Source organism: Aedes albopictus, chromosome 3 (assembly GCF_035046485.1).
Source record: "Aedes albopictus strain Foshan chromosome 3, AalbF5, whole genome shotgun sequence".
Lineage (NCBI taxonomy): Eukaryota > Metazoa > Arthropoda > Insecta > Diptera > Culicidae > Aedes > Aedes albopictus.
In genome coordinates this window covers 269,927,913-269,940,186 of record NC_085138.1, presented here as the reverse complement: position 1 = coordinate 269,940,186, position 12,274 = coordinate 269,927,913, and the positions used below count along the sequence as shown (strand labels likewise).

Below are 12,274 nucleotides of genomic sequence, written 5' to 3'. Positions count from 1 at the left end.
ATTTTATTCGAAAATGGATGTTGTTCTGACGCACACTGTCGCCGAATAAACAAGCAAAGAACAAAAAAAAAAAAACAAGTGAAAATAAAAGAGAGAAAAAAAAATCAAGGGGAAAAAGTGAAAATATTTTTATCCGATTGCAATACTAATTCTGATGCGCCCTATTTGAGTCAAAAAAAAACTCACATCGGGAGAGAGACAGAAATTATGCCTAAACAACCTTGAACCGACTTTGGTTCGGAGAAGCAAAACAAATTCAACACAATTGTGGGGATGAATAGGTAATAAAAAGTGCTACTTAGCCGTTCAATACACGTTGAAGCTACCGCAGCAAGCCGTCCACACCGTAGGTAGCAAACAAGCTGAGCTGTCTGCTACCGTTTTGCTGCTGTTGATGCGGGAATGGTTCGATCACCGTTGACTTGTTTTGGTGTCGAATTAAATAGAGTCTGTGGCACGATACTAATTGACTTAGTCAATCTAGTTCGCTTCCTTCACTAAGCGCGCACACCTATGGCACTTCTTTGCACTATTAATTGGGCTTAATTAATACCGAAACCGATCAAAAACCCACGCGTGCGGTGGGGGAAAAGATCACTAAATTATTAACAACTGCAAACGAATGCCGCGTGTGGAGACCGGGAGCTTGTCGACCGACTCGTTCAAGCGCTCGGTAAGGAATGACTTCCTCATTTATTGTTCTACAACCTTTGCTTCTTTGCACGAAAAAGTCCTTTTATCACTGGAGTGTCATCATTGGTAATGCATGCACAATTGCACAAATGATGAAAATTATATATGGAGTTCGTCAACTTTCCTTAGAACTAGAATTATATGAAAATTTACCCATTCTCACCCCTTCGAGAGGGTGAAGAATGGGTCAAGGGAATAGAATTTATTCCGCATTGATAACAAAGCAAGTTAATAAAGTTCTGGTCAAAGTTAAAACTACTTTCCAATAATATATTATGTGATGGATATGAGTTTGAGATTCTGAAAATTATCAATCCACCTAAAAGTGCGATGTTTCATGGAGCTTCAAAAGTGGCATTTCAAAAAGGCCTTATTTTCAAGCTTTTTCGATGATTTATTAAAAATTGACAAATTTTTCTAGAAACCAAAGTTTTTTGACATAAACTGTTGGCAACTACAAGGATGTCACCATAAAACTTTTGATTCGATTCGCAATATTTAATGATATATTTCAGATAATGTTTTGACCTAATCTCACCCCTCTGACCCATTGTCACACCAACGAAGGTATGTAAAACGTTCGAACAGATGATAACTTTCAAATTCATTGAATAATTAAATGCGAACAAAATAATTAAAATTGTCTTATTGCTGCTGTAACGTTGCAAAAGTTCCACGAACCAGCAATCATCATTCTCATTGCTTCTTGCTCAAATGATGCAGTGATAACGGTCGGTGGATAACCGGAATGAAATGGTCAGTCAATAGTGGAAGAAAAAATCAATTATGTGCGTTCGTTGACGACAGTGCCGTTAAATTGATAAAAAATCCTGCATATTACCAACACTTCGTTCTTATGTTGCTTCACACATTGACTTCATTTTTGTATTTGTATTTGTATTTGTATTTTTGCCTTTCTCGTACACCAAGGTGTACTGAAAGGCTATATGTTCACTCCAAAAACGAAAATTTGATAGAGCCTCCGGAGGGGTCAAGTCTTATATACCAATCGACTCAGCTCGACGAATTGAGGTGATGTCTGTGTGTATGTATGTGTGTGTGTATGTGTGTGTGTATGTGTGTGTGTATGTGTGTGTGTATGTGTACAAAAAAACTCACATCACTTTTTGGCAGTAAACCTCAACCGATTTTAATGACCGACGGTTCATTCGACGCGAAATCTGGTCCCATTGTTTCCTATTGAAAATGGTTCAGATCGGTCCAGCCGTTCCGGAGTTATGGCCATTTAGGTGTTCCGGACCGGTACCCCAGGAAGGGGGCAGATATGAAAACGCTACAAACCCATCCATGCGGCACATCAAACTACGGCATTTTCGATAACTTGATGAATGGTAAGCAGAAAAATAGTCTCAGACCATATCTGAACCGGTAGTGTCCCGGAACCGGTTCCGGGTGTCCCGCCGGAAGTGACCAAACATAAAAGTGAACTAAACCCATGCATGCGACATATCAAACCGCGGCTTTTTCGATAACGTGGTGAACAGTAAGCAGGAAAATATTCTCAGACCATATCGGAACCGGTGGTGTTCCGGAACCGGTTGCAAATGTCCCGCCGGAAGTGGCCAAGTATTAAAGTTAAGCAAACCCATGCATGCGACATATCAAATAGTGGCTTTTTTGATATCCTGATGAACAGTAAGCAGGATAATATTTTCAGACCATATCTGAACCGGTTGTGTCCCGAAACCGGTTCCGGGTGTCCCGTCGAAAGTGGCCAAATATAAAATTGAAATAAAACCATGCATGTGACATATCAAATCACAGATTTTTCGATAACCTGATGAACAGTAAGCAGGAAAGCATTCTCAGACCATATCGGAACCGATTCCAGATGTTCCGCCGGAGGTGGCAAAGTATAAAAGTCAATTAAACCCATGCAAGGGACATATCAAATCGTGGCTTTTTTTGTTATCCTGATGAACAGTAAGCAGGAAAATATTTTCAGAACATATCTGAATCGGTTGTGATCCAGAACCGGTTCCGGGTGTCCCGCCGGAAATGGTCAAATATAAAAGGGAACCAAACCCATGCAAGCGACACATCAAATCACGGATTTTAAGGCATTTTGATTTGACAGAAAAAAACTTTCCGGCCATATTGGGGACAACCGGTAGTGTTCCGCAACCGATTACAATTGCCCCATCGGAAGTGGTCAAATGTAAAGGAGAACCAAACCCATAAATTCGACAGATTTAATGACTTTTTAGGTAAGCTGATGAACGGTTAACAAAAAAAATCATAGACCATACTTTGGAAAACCAATAGTGTGCCGAAACCGGCTCCAGGTGTCCCGACGGAAGTGGTCAAATGTAGAAAAAAAAAACCAAACGCATACACGCAGCACACTAAATAACGGCTTCTTCGATAACGCGAAGAACGGTCAGCAGGAAAATAGTCTCAGGTCAGTAGTGTTCCGGAACCAGATTCGAGTGCCTCGCCGGAACTGGCGAAATGCACGAATGAACCAAACCCATACATGCATTACATCAGTTTGCGACTTTTTAGGAGAACTGATTGATAATTTGCATGAAACTAGTCTAAGACCACATCAGGGACAATCGGTAAATGGTAAAATGTGAACCGAAAGTTGTAAATGTGAAATTGAATCAAATCCATGCGTATCGTACCACAAAACCACGCTAATTCGACAATGATTGCTGTCAAATTACCTGTGTAAACTTTCAATTAGATAAACTAACTCTATTTTAGTTTTGTTTAGATTGTATGATTTGTTTTTGAACACAAATCTTACAGATATTGTGGTGGTACGAATTGATAGCTTGTACATTTTACGATTGTTGGCTTCCGAGGTTCACTGCGGTTGATCATCAAACGGATCAGGTGTCGGAATGCACCAAATTAGAACTTTCGGAAGTAGCAGCTGCGGGTGTAAGTAACATCACAATATCGTATCATTCGTATTTACAGTGTATTACACTGTGACATTTGATCATTTTTTTAATTCATTTCATTTTGAATGCGCGGGGTACAAGTTAAAAAGTGTCTTATTAAAGAGTGATGAATACGCGGGGTTTTTTTTTTACTTAATCATTTATTTAAGGCTCATGCGCCAACAGGCATAACGGAGCCGAATTCAATTTAAACTTTTTACAATTTGATGTTTTTGACTTATAAACTATGTTAGTTTTGGGGAACCGTAAAACTCGCGGTTTGGTCGAGGTTAGGGGGAACAAAAATATTTGAGGAAAGGATAGGATGATGGGGGCTTTTCGTTGGCACTTGATAGCATGTTGTGGCGTGATGCTGCTGGTCAAACGTAGAGTGGACGGACAACCTGTAACGATACAAACAAACGATTTTCGAAGGGATACGAGGTGGACAAGTGGAGCAACAAGACTGGGATGCCAAATAAAGACACGAGGTGGACAAGTGGAACAACAAGACGGAGATATCATACAAAGACTTCAGCTTGTTTTAGAAAGTCGTACACAAGCTTCATGTACTCAAGATCAAGTCTACCCAACACATCTCTAATGTCTTCCTTTTCTGGTTTTCCTCGGGCCCTGAGGGATGCACATAAATCGGATCTGGCAATACCGTATTCTGGGCATTCCCACACAACATGGTTGATATCTTGATAGCCTGCACCACAGCTACAGCGATTGCTGTCTGTGAGCCCTATTCGATAGAAATGCGAGCCCAGAGAGTAGTGATTGGACATAAGTCGACACATTATCTTGATAAAATCTCGACCTATGTCCAACCCCTTGAACCATGACGTCTTCGATACCTGTGGGAGTATTGAATGCAACCACCTGCCCAATTCCCCTGCATCCCATTTTTGTTGCCAACTGACCAAGGCATGCTGACGAGCAATTGAAAAAAATTCATTAAAGGCGATTTGACGGTCATAAATATCGCCTTCTATAGCGCCCACCTTGGCGAGCGAGTCCGCTTTCTCGTTGCCCGGGATCGAGCAATGCGAAGGGACCCAAACCAAGGTGATATTATATGCTTGATTCGATAAAGCACTCAGACTTGATCGTATTTCGCTTAGGAAATACGTAGAGTGCTTCACCGGCCTCATTGAACGAATAGCCTCAATTGAACTGAGACTATCCGTAAAAATGAAATATTGATCAGAGGGAAGAGAGGCAATTCGCTCTAATGCGTAGTGTATAGCCGCCAATTCTGCGACATATACTGAGCAAGGACTTTGAAGTTTATGGGCGGCGCTATGAAGCTCGTTAAATACACCAAATCCAGTGGAATCATTTGTTTTTGAGCCGTCAGTGAAAAATCTCCTGTCGCAACTGACATGACCAAACTTGCTTGCAAAAATTTTCGGGATGTGCTCCGATCGGAGCGGATCTGGGATTCCACGGATTTCTTGCTTCATGGTCAGATCAAAACCTATAGTGGAATCGGAGAAGTCTGGGAAGCAATCGCGGTTGAGAACATTCAAGGAAGGGTTAACCTCCAGAGTCATGTACGAGTAGTACACTGTCATAAATTTTGTTTGATGAAGTCGTTCGATTAGCTTTTCAAAATTTTCAATTACCAATGGATTCAGCACCTCACAGCGGATGAGGAACCTTAGCGACAATTCCACGAAACGATCTGATAAAGGGAGTACTGCTGCTAGTTCCTCCAAACTCATTGTGTGCGTCGAGTTCATGCAGCCTAACGCGATCCGAAGACAACGATACTGAATACGCTCAAGCTTCAGGATGTGTGTTTTCGCGGCGGACTGAAAGCAAAAGCTACCGTATTCGAGAACCGACAGTATCGTTGTCCGATAAAGCTTTATCAGATCTTCCGGGTGGGCTCCCCACCATGTTCCGGTAAGTGTACGCATGAAGTTGATTCGTTGTTGGCACTTCTGATACAGATAATTAATGTGCTTTCCCCAGGTACCTTTAGAGTCGAACCAGACCCCTAGATACATATGCGAAAGAGCTTGAGTGAGTTCCTTACCCAAAAATTGAAGCTTTAGATCTGCTGGATCACGCTTCCTAGAAAAGACAACTAACTCAGATTTCTCCGGGGAGAATTCGATACCCAGCTTTACAGCCCAAGCAGACAAATTGTCCAGAGTATCTTGCAATGGTCCTTGCAGATCTTCCGCCTCTGGTCCGGTGACAGAAACCACGGCGTCGTCCGCAAGCTGTCGTAGCGTGCAATTTTCCACGAGACATTCGTCAATGTCTCTGACGTAAAAGTTGTAAAGAAGGGGGCTTAAGCATGAGCCCTGGGGGAGACCCATGTAACTAATTCGTGAAGTTGCCGAGGTTCCATGAGAGAAAAACATGTGCTTCTCAGACAACAAATTGTACAAGTAGTTGTTTAAAATCGGAGAAAGTCCACACTCGTGGAGTTTGTCTGAAAGGACATCAACGCAAACTGCATCAAAAGCCCCCTTAATATCCAAGAATACGGAGCCCATTTGCTCTTTTTGAGCGTAGGCCAGTTGAATCTCTGAAGAAAGCAGCGCCAGACAATCGCTCGTTCCCTTGCACCTGCGGAAACCAAATTGAGTATCTGATAGAAGGCCGTTCGATTCAACCCATTTGTCGAGCCGATGGAGAATCATCTTCTCTAGCAGCTTCCGTAAGCACGACAACATCGCGATAGGACGGTACGAGTTGTGATCCGACGCGGGCTTTCCGGGCTTTTGGATGGCAATAACCCTCACTCGTCTCCAGTCATCCGGAACAGTGTTGCTCTCCAAGAATAGATTGAATAAATTCAACAAGCGCCTCTTTGCGACGTCTGGGAGGCTTTTAAGCAAGTTGAACTTTATTCTATCCATTCCTGGGGCAGAGTTGTTACATGACAGAAGCGCGAGTGAGAACTCTAACATCGAAAAAGGTGAATCCATCGCATTCCTTTCGGGTGGATAACGACGAATATTCGATTGCACTTGGACCGAATCCGGACAGACTTTCTTTGCGAATTCGAAAATCCATCGAGGCGAGCTTTCTCGATCCTCATTAACCGATACCGCGTTGCGCATTCTTCTTCCTACCGTCCAGAGAGTCCGCATTGACGTCTCCCGCGATAAGCCGTTGACGAAATTCCTCCAATAACCACGTTTTTTCGCCTTAACGAGGTTCTTGAATATCTCGTCAAGAGAGGAATACCGCTCGTAGTTCTCCCGTGTACCACGCTTCCGATATTTTTTAAACGCGGCGGATCTTTCACGATAGGCTCCGGTACATTCTTCATCCCACCACAGTGTGGGGGGTCTTCGACGTATCGAAGTTCCCGGAACCGGTCTACGCTGCGCTTTGAGAGCACTATCGACGATTAACCCAGACAGAAACTGGTATTCTTCCTGCGGTGGAAGAACGTCAACCGACTGCTCGCCTTCGGAGACCAACTCAGCATACTTACCCCAGTCAATATGCTTCGTGAGGTCATACGCGACGTCGATCTGGCGAGCCTGACACGAATTGGTAACTGAAATTTTGATTGGCAGATGATCACTACCATGGGGATCCTGAATTACATTCCACGTGCAATCCAATGATAGTGAATTCGAACATATTGAGAGGTCTAACATGCTTGGAGGATCTGGAGGTTTAATTCGCGTTGCTTCCCCGGAGTTCAAAATTGTCAAATTGAAATAGTCGCAGAGGTCATATATCAGGGTTGCGCGATTGTCGTCCTTCGGAGACCCCCAGGCTGTTCCGTGTGCATTAAAATCTCCTAGGATCAACCAAGGCGCAGGCATAGCACAGCATATTTCCGCAAGATCTCTTCGAGATACTCTTGCACTGGGCGGTATGTACACACTGGCTATACTGAAACTTTTACCTTGTATAGTAACATGACATGCAACTATTTCAGTGTCGTTCATCGGGGGGAAATCAATTCTATAAAAGGAATGGAGCTTTTTGATCCCCAACATCACCCCTCCATATCCATCCCCTCGATCACAACGAATAATATTAAAATCGTGGAAAGAGACATCTTTATCGGAAGTTAGCCATGTTTCACTAAGAGCAAATATGTCACAGCATGTGTTGTGGACTAAAAATTTGAACGCATCCATATTTCTAATTAAGCTTCTACAATTCCACTGTAGGACTTCAATCATACCTTCGACCTCACTGGACAAATTAGCCATCGAAAGATATGATAGATTCAAGAATCGGCCATTTTGAAGTCAGTTGCTTCAGAAGAGGTCTCACAAAAGGAAGTGCCATGGTTATCAAACTTCTTATAGCTGGAGAGATTTTAAACGTTTCGAAGATGATATCCACTAACCCAGAGAGAGTCAATTTTCCGGAAGCGTCGACTGGATTCTGTCGACATTCCTGTTGACGATTTTGCTGGTTTTCTGGGCGAAAAACTGGGGCAACTGGGGTTTTAGATGCACCCGGAAGTGACGGAAAGTCTCCAGACGAAAATTTAAAGCCTGGAGGTGATACCGTTTTGGTACTTCCGCTACTTCTTGATTTTGCCAGAGGGATTCGCTGAGCAGGTTGAGTAACAGGAACGTTTTGAGAAGCTTGCTGTTGCATGTGCCGTTTTGCAACAGCTCGCTTCCTTTTTGTTCCTGTTTCAATTATTTGGTACTCCTCGCCTCCCTCACAGTCAGAGCCTTGATCATCTGCCGGCAGGGATGCGAAGATGTTGTTGCTAGTAGTAGGATGGGCTGATGAAACAGCTACCGGAGCGATCTTCTTCAACATTTCTGCGTAAGATCGCCTCGATCGCTGTTTTATAGAGTGTATATTACGTTTCTCCCGCTCTACGTACTTCGGGCATGCACTGAGCTCATGAGGTGGAGATTCGCCACAAGTGGCACATTTTGGCTCCATATTGCAGGAGCCCTCCTCATGTTGTTCACCGCACATACTGCAACGAGGTTTGTTGCTACAGTAAAGTGCGGTGTGGCCCAACTGCTGGCATTTAGCGCAGTGCATTACCTTCGGTTCGTAGAGGCGAACAGGTAGTCGAAGGAGCCCAATCACGAGAACGCTCGGTAGAGCGGAGCCGGAAAAGGTCACCCGGTATGAGTTGGACGACGTTTTTATGCCGTCAGGATGTACCTTGTTCATTTGCACGGCATCAAGTACCGGAACTAGCGGGACGGCACGATTTTTAAACCCGCCAGCTCCAGTCATGATGGCGGCACAAGTTAAATTATCTTCGGTGACCACTCCGTAACACTCTATCTCGTGACTAGGAAGATAAGTTCTGTACTCCCGCAAAAAAAGCTCAAAGGCAACAATCCTGTTCGCTTCTTCGCGATCACTAACAGTGACACGCAATTTATCGCGGCTGGGTGAGTCTATCTCAAGGATGCTTCGAAACGATTTTGCCAGATCTTTTTCGATTTGTAATTTATTTAACTTTTTTCCATTCGGTTTGGGCCGAAAGAAAACCAGAAAGGGACCCTTAGATCCGGGTGGGTAAACTTTCGGGCGGGGGCTCGCCAAGTCAGGAGAAGATCCAGGGATAGATGAGAATACAGGGGGTTGAGATGAATTGCCAGGCGGACAAAAATTTGTAACCAAGAGATTTTTAACCATGGGCTGGGACCGTGTTTCATTCACCAAAGAACTAATTGGAACAATTCCTGAAGAAACAGCACAACGGAGTACTTGAGAAACCCCTGGATCATTTGGATTATCGCCAGTCTCCATGGTATCAGAGTTTTGAGTTTGCACTATTGAGTTAGTGGACAAACCAGGGACCGTCTCGTCATCGGATGAAATTACGAGATCCGACGAACCCCCATCGGTGTCATTTGTTTCCATGCGGGCCTACTTTATTCTACCGCAGGGAAACAAGTAATGGAATCAACTAAGCTGAATATAGACTACAATTTATACCAAACAATAATAATAAAATCAATAAAATAACGAAATTTGCCGAAACCAGATGTTCAAATACAATATATCAAAGTTGAACCGGGAGAAACAAAGAGGAAAAAAAATAAGGAAAAAGCTAGCAACTAAAAAAACTCCAATTCAAATACGTATACTTACTTAAGTACTAATATAGTATAAGAAAATATATAAAAAAAAAGAAAAAAAAATAAAGAAAGAGAAGGATAGCAACTGAAAAAAAAAACACAAGCACTAATTCGAAGACGAGGTCCTACCTGAATACAACTACGTCGAAAAAAAAAACAACCAAGTCAAAAAAAAACGAAAATAAATCAAATGAAAAAGTCTCTTTGAACCACTGTGGAAGAATACGGCAGAGCAAAAGGAAGTCAAACCAGAAAAATACCCATGACAGTTGAAGTAATGTCGGGAGAAAATGGCAATGAAGAGAAAAAAAAAATGGAGAGAAAGGATAGCAACTAAAAAAAAAAAAAACACACCAATTCAATAATGTGTACTTAAATACTAAGTTAGTATAAGAAAATATTAAAAAAAAAAACAAAAAAAAAAAAATCAAAGAAGAAGAAGGATAGCAACTCAAAAAAAAAACTTATAATAAAATTAATGCGATGAAAATAATTCGTGAAACAGGGGGCACTACTGTACCGTCGAAAATTAAATTATTATTGCGAGCTAGACGGTGGACTGGGGAACAAAAGAGCGGCAAAAAAATGAACCCAAATACGCCACTTACTCTGCACAGCCTTTATATACCTATATGTAGGTAGCTTGCTGGTGACGACGCGCCGGCTTAGACTACTGATTCGAGGCTCGTTGATAGCGTCCACTGGTCCACTGCGCGAACAAAACAATACCCGGCTGGATGCTTTGCTTCAGTTCGGTTGAACTGAGTTTGTATCGCGCGCAGGCGATGATGTGTGGATGGTGGGGCAATCTAACGACCGGGCCTTTGTGTCGTCGACGACAATGACGGAGATGCTGATGCCGGTTGGCTTAACTGGGCTTCGGCGGTGTTCATAAAAATCTACTCCGGTGGCGTTCGGAGTAGATTTTATGTGGTCCCAAACTGATGAATAGTTGACACGTCAGACTAGGCTGGCGGTCAACTACTTCCCGTGGTACACCGGGGGACACTCGCGACGAGCGGAAAAACCACTTTGTGGAAAAAAACCGAAAACCGCGATGCAACAATAAAACGTTGTTGCTGGTTCGAGTGCACGACTAGGAATGCACGCGGGGTTTGACAGTACATCAAATAGCAGCTTTTTTGATAACTTCTTCTTTTTCTTTATAGCTCGACGTTCGCATTGGAACTTGGCCTGCCTCTCTTCTACTTAGTGTTCTTTAGAGCACTTCCACAGTTAATAATTGAAGGGTTTTCTATGCCCGCCATTGCATGCATTTGTATATTGTGAGGCAAGTTCAATGATACACTATGCTCAGGAAGTCGAGAAAATGTTCCCGACCCGGGGAAATTCCCGTTCCCGGGAATCAAACCCTCCGTTTCCGGATTGGCGATTCATAGCCTTAACCACTAGGCCAACTGGAGACCCTTTTTTGATAACACGATGATCGATTCGTAAGAACATAGTTTAGACAACCGGTAGTGTCCCGAAACTAGCTCTGAGTGTCCCACTGGAAGTGGTCAAATGTAAAAGTGATTTGTACCCATGCATAAGATAAATCAAATCGTGGTTTTTAGGTAACCTGATGTACGTTAGCAATGATATTGCCTCAGACTATATTTGGGAGACCCGGTGGTGCTCCGGAACCTGTTCCGGAAAGTAACAAAATGTACCATGCGACTCGCCATGCGACACATCACATCACGGCTTTTTTGATAACCTGAGGAACGGTTAACTAGAAAATAGGCTCATACCACATTAGAGACTATTGGTAGGGTTGCACAACCAGCGTTTGATGCCTCGCCGGAACTACGAAAGTGAATAAAATCAATGCAAGCGATAAATATGTGTAAGAGAACAAAATCTTGACATATGAAACCCACATACAAACAGACGTCTCACTATACTCACTACGTTCTTGTTTTTAACGTTCAATAAAATATAACCTAGAATGTGCAGAAAAAACTTTATCGAAGACCGCAAAGTGATCTGTGAATGTGTAAAAAGTTATATCTTAGCTTGTTAGTATCGTCTTGATATTGATCAGCTCCCAATGTTAGTGAAGGTACTCAAGCAGTCAACTGAGAAATCTGATATTATACAGCTCTGCTTTTACGCTGAACACAACGTCGGAGTATGTGCCATCAATAAGTTTTAAGTCAATTCAATGATGACTGATAAAATGCTTGCTTTTCTTAAAAAATATCAGGATTCAGGAACACTTTGACTTACGTCGACGGAAAGATCGTGAGAACATATACGACGAGAAAGGCACTATCACCTCTAGGGGGATTAATTTGGGTTTTTCATTTTGTATTTTATTTAAATATCATAGTCAAATTGATCGGGACAGGCAAAAATTTCACTTTCCAAAAAATGGTTAAGAAGCTGTAACTTCTTGAAAAGTGTATCAAATTTTTACTGTAAGTTGCGGAGCCTCGTAGTCGTGCGTTTAGGGTCACCAAGTCTCTAATCGCACCATGCTATGGAGTCCCACTAAGGACGAGGAAACTTTTCGTGGGAATAGTTTCTTCTCCGTATCCATTGGTGCGCTCAACTGTGCCCTATGTTCCTCCGGAAAGTAGGAGGTTGATGTCAGGCCCTACGAGA

At 42.7% G+C, this 12,274-nt stretch overlaps 1 protein-coding gene across 7 annotated transcripts in view; it reads right to left on the bottom strand.

Annotated features, from left to right (window-relative positions):
• LOC109433210 (pleckstrin homology domain-containing family G member 5) overlaps window positions 1-12,274 on the bottom strand; it is a 446,136-nt gene that overhangs the window by 92,332 nt on the left and 341,530 nt on the right. The window lies entirely within an intron of this gene.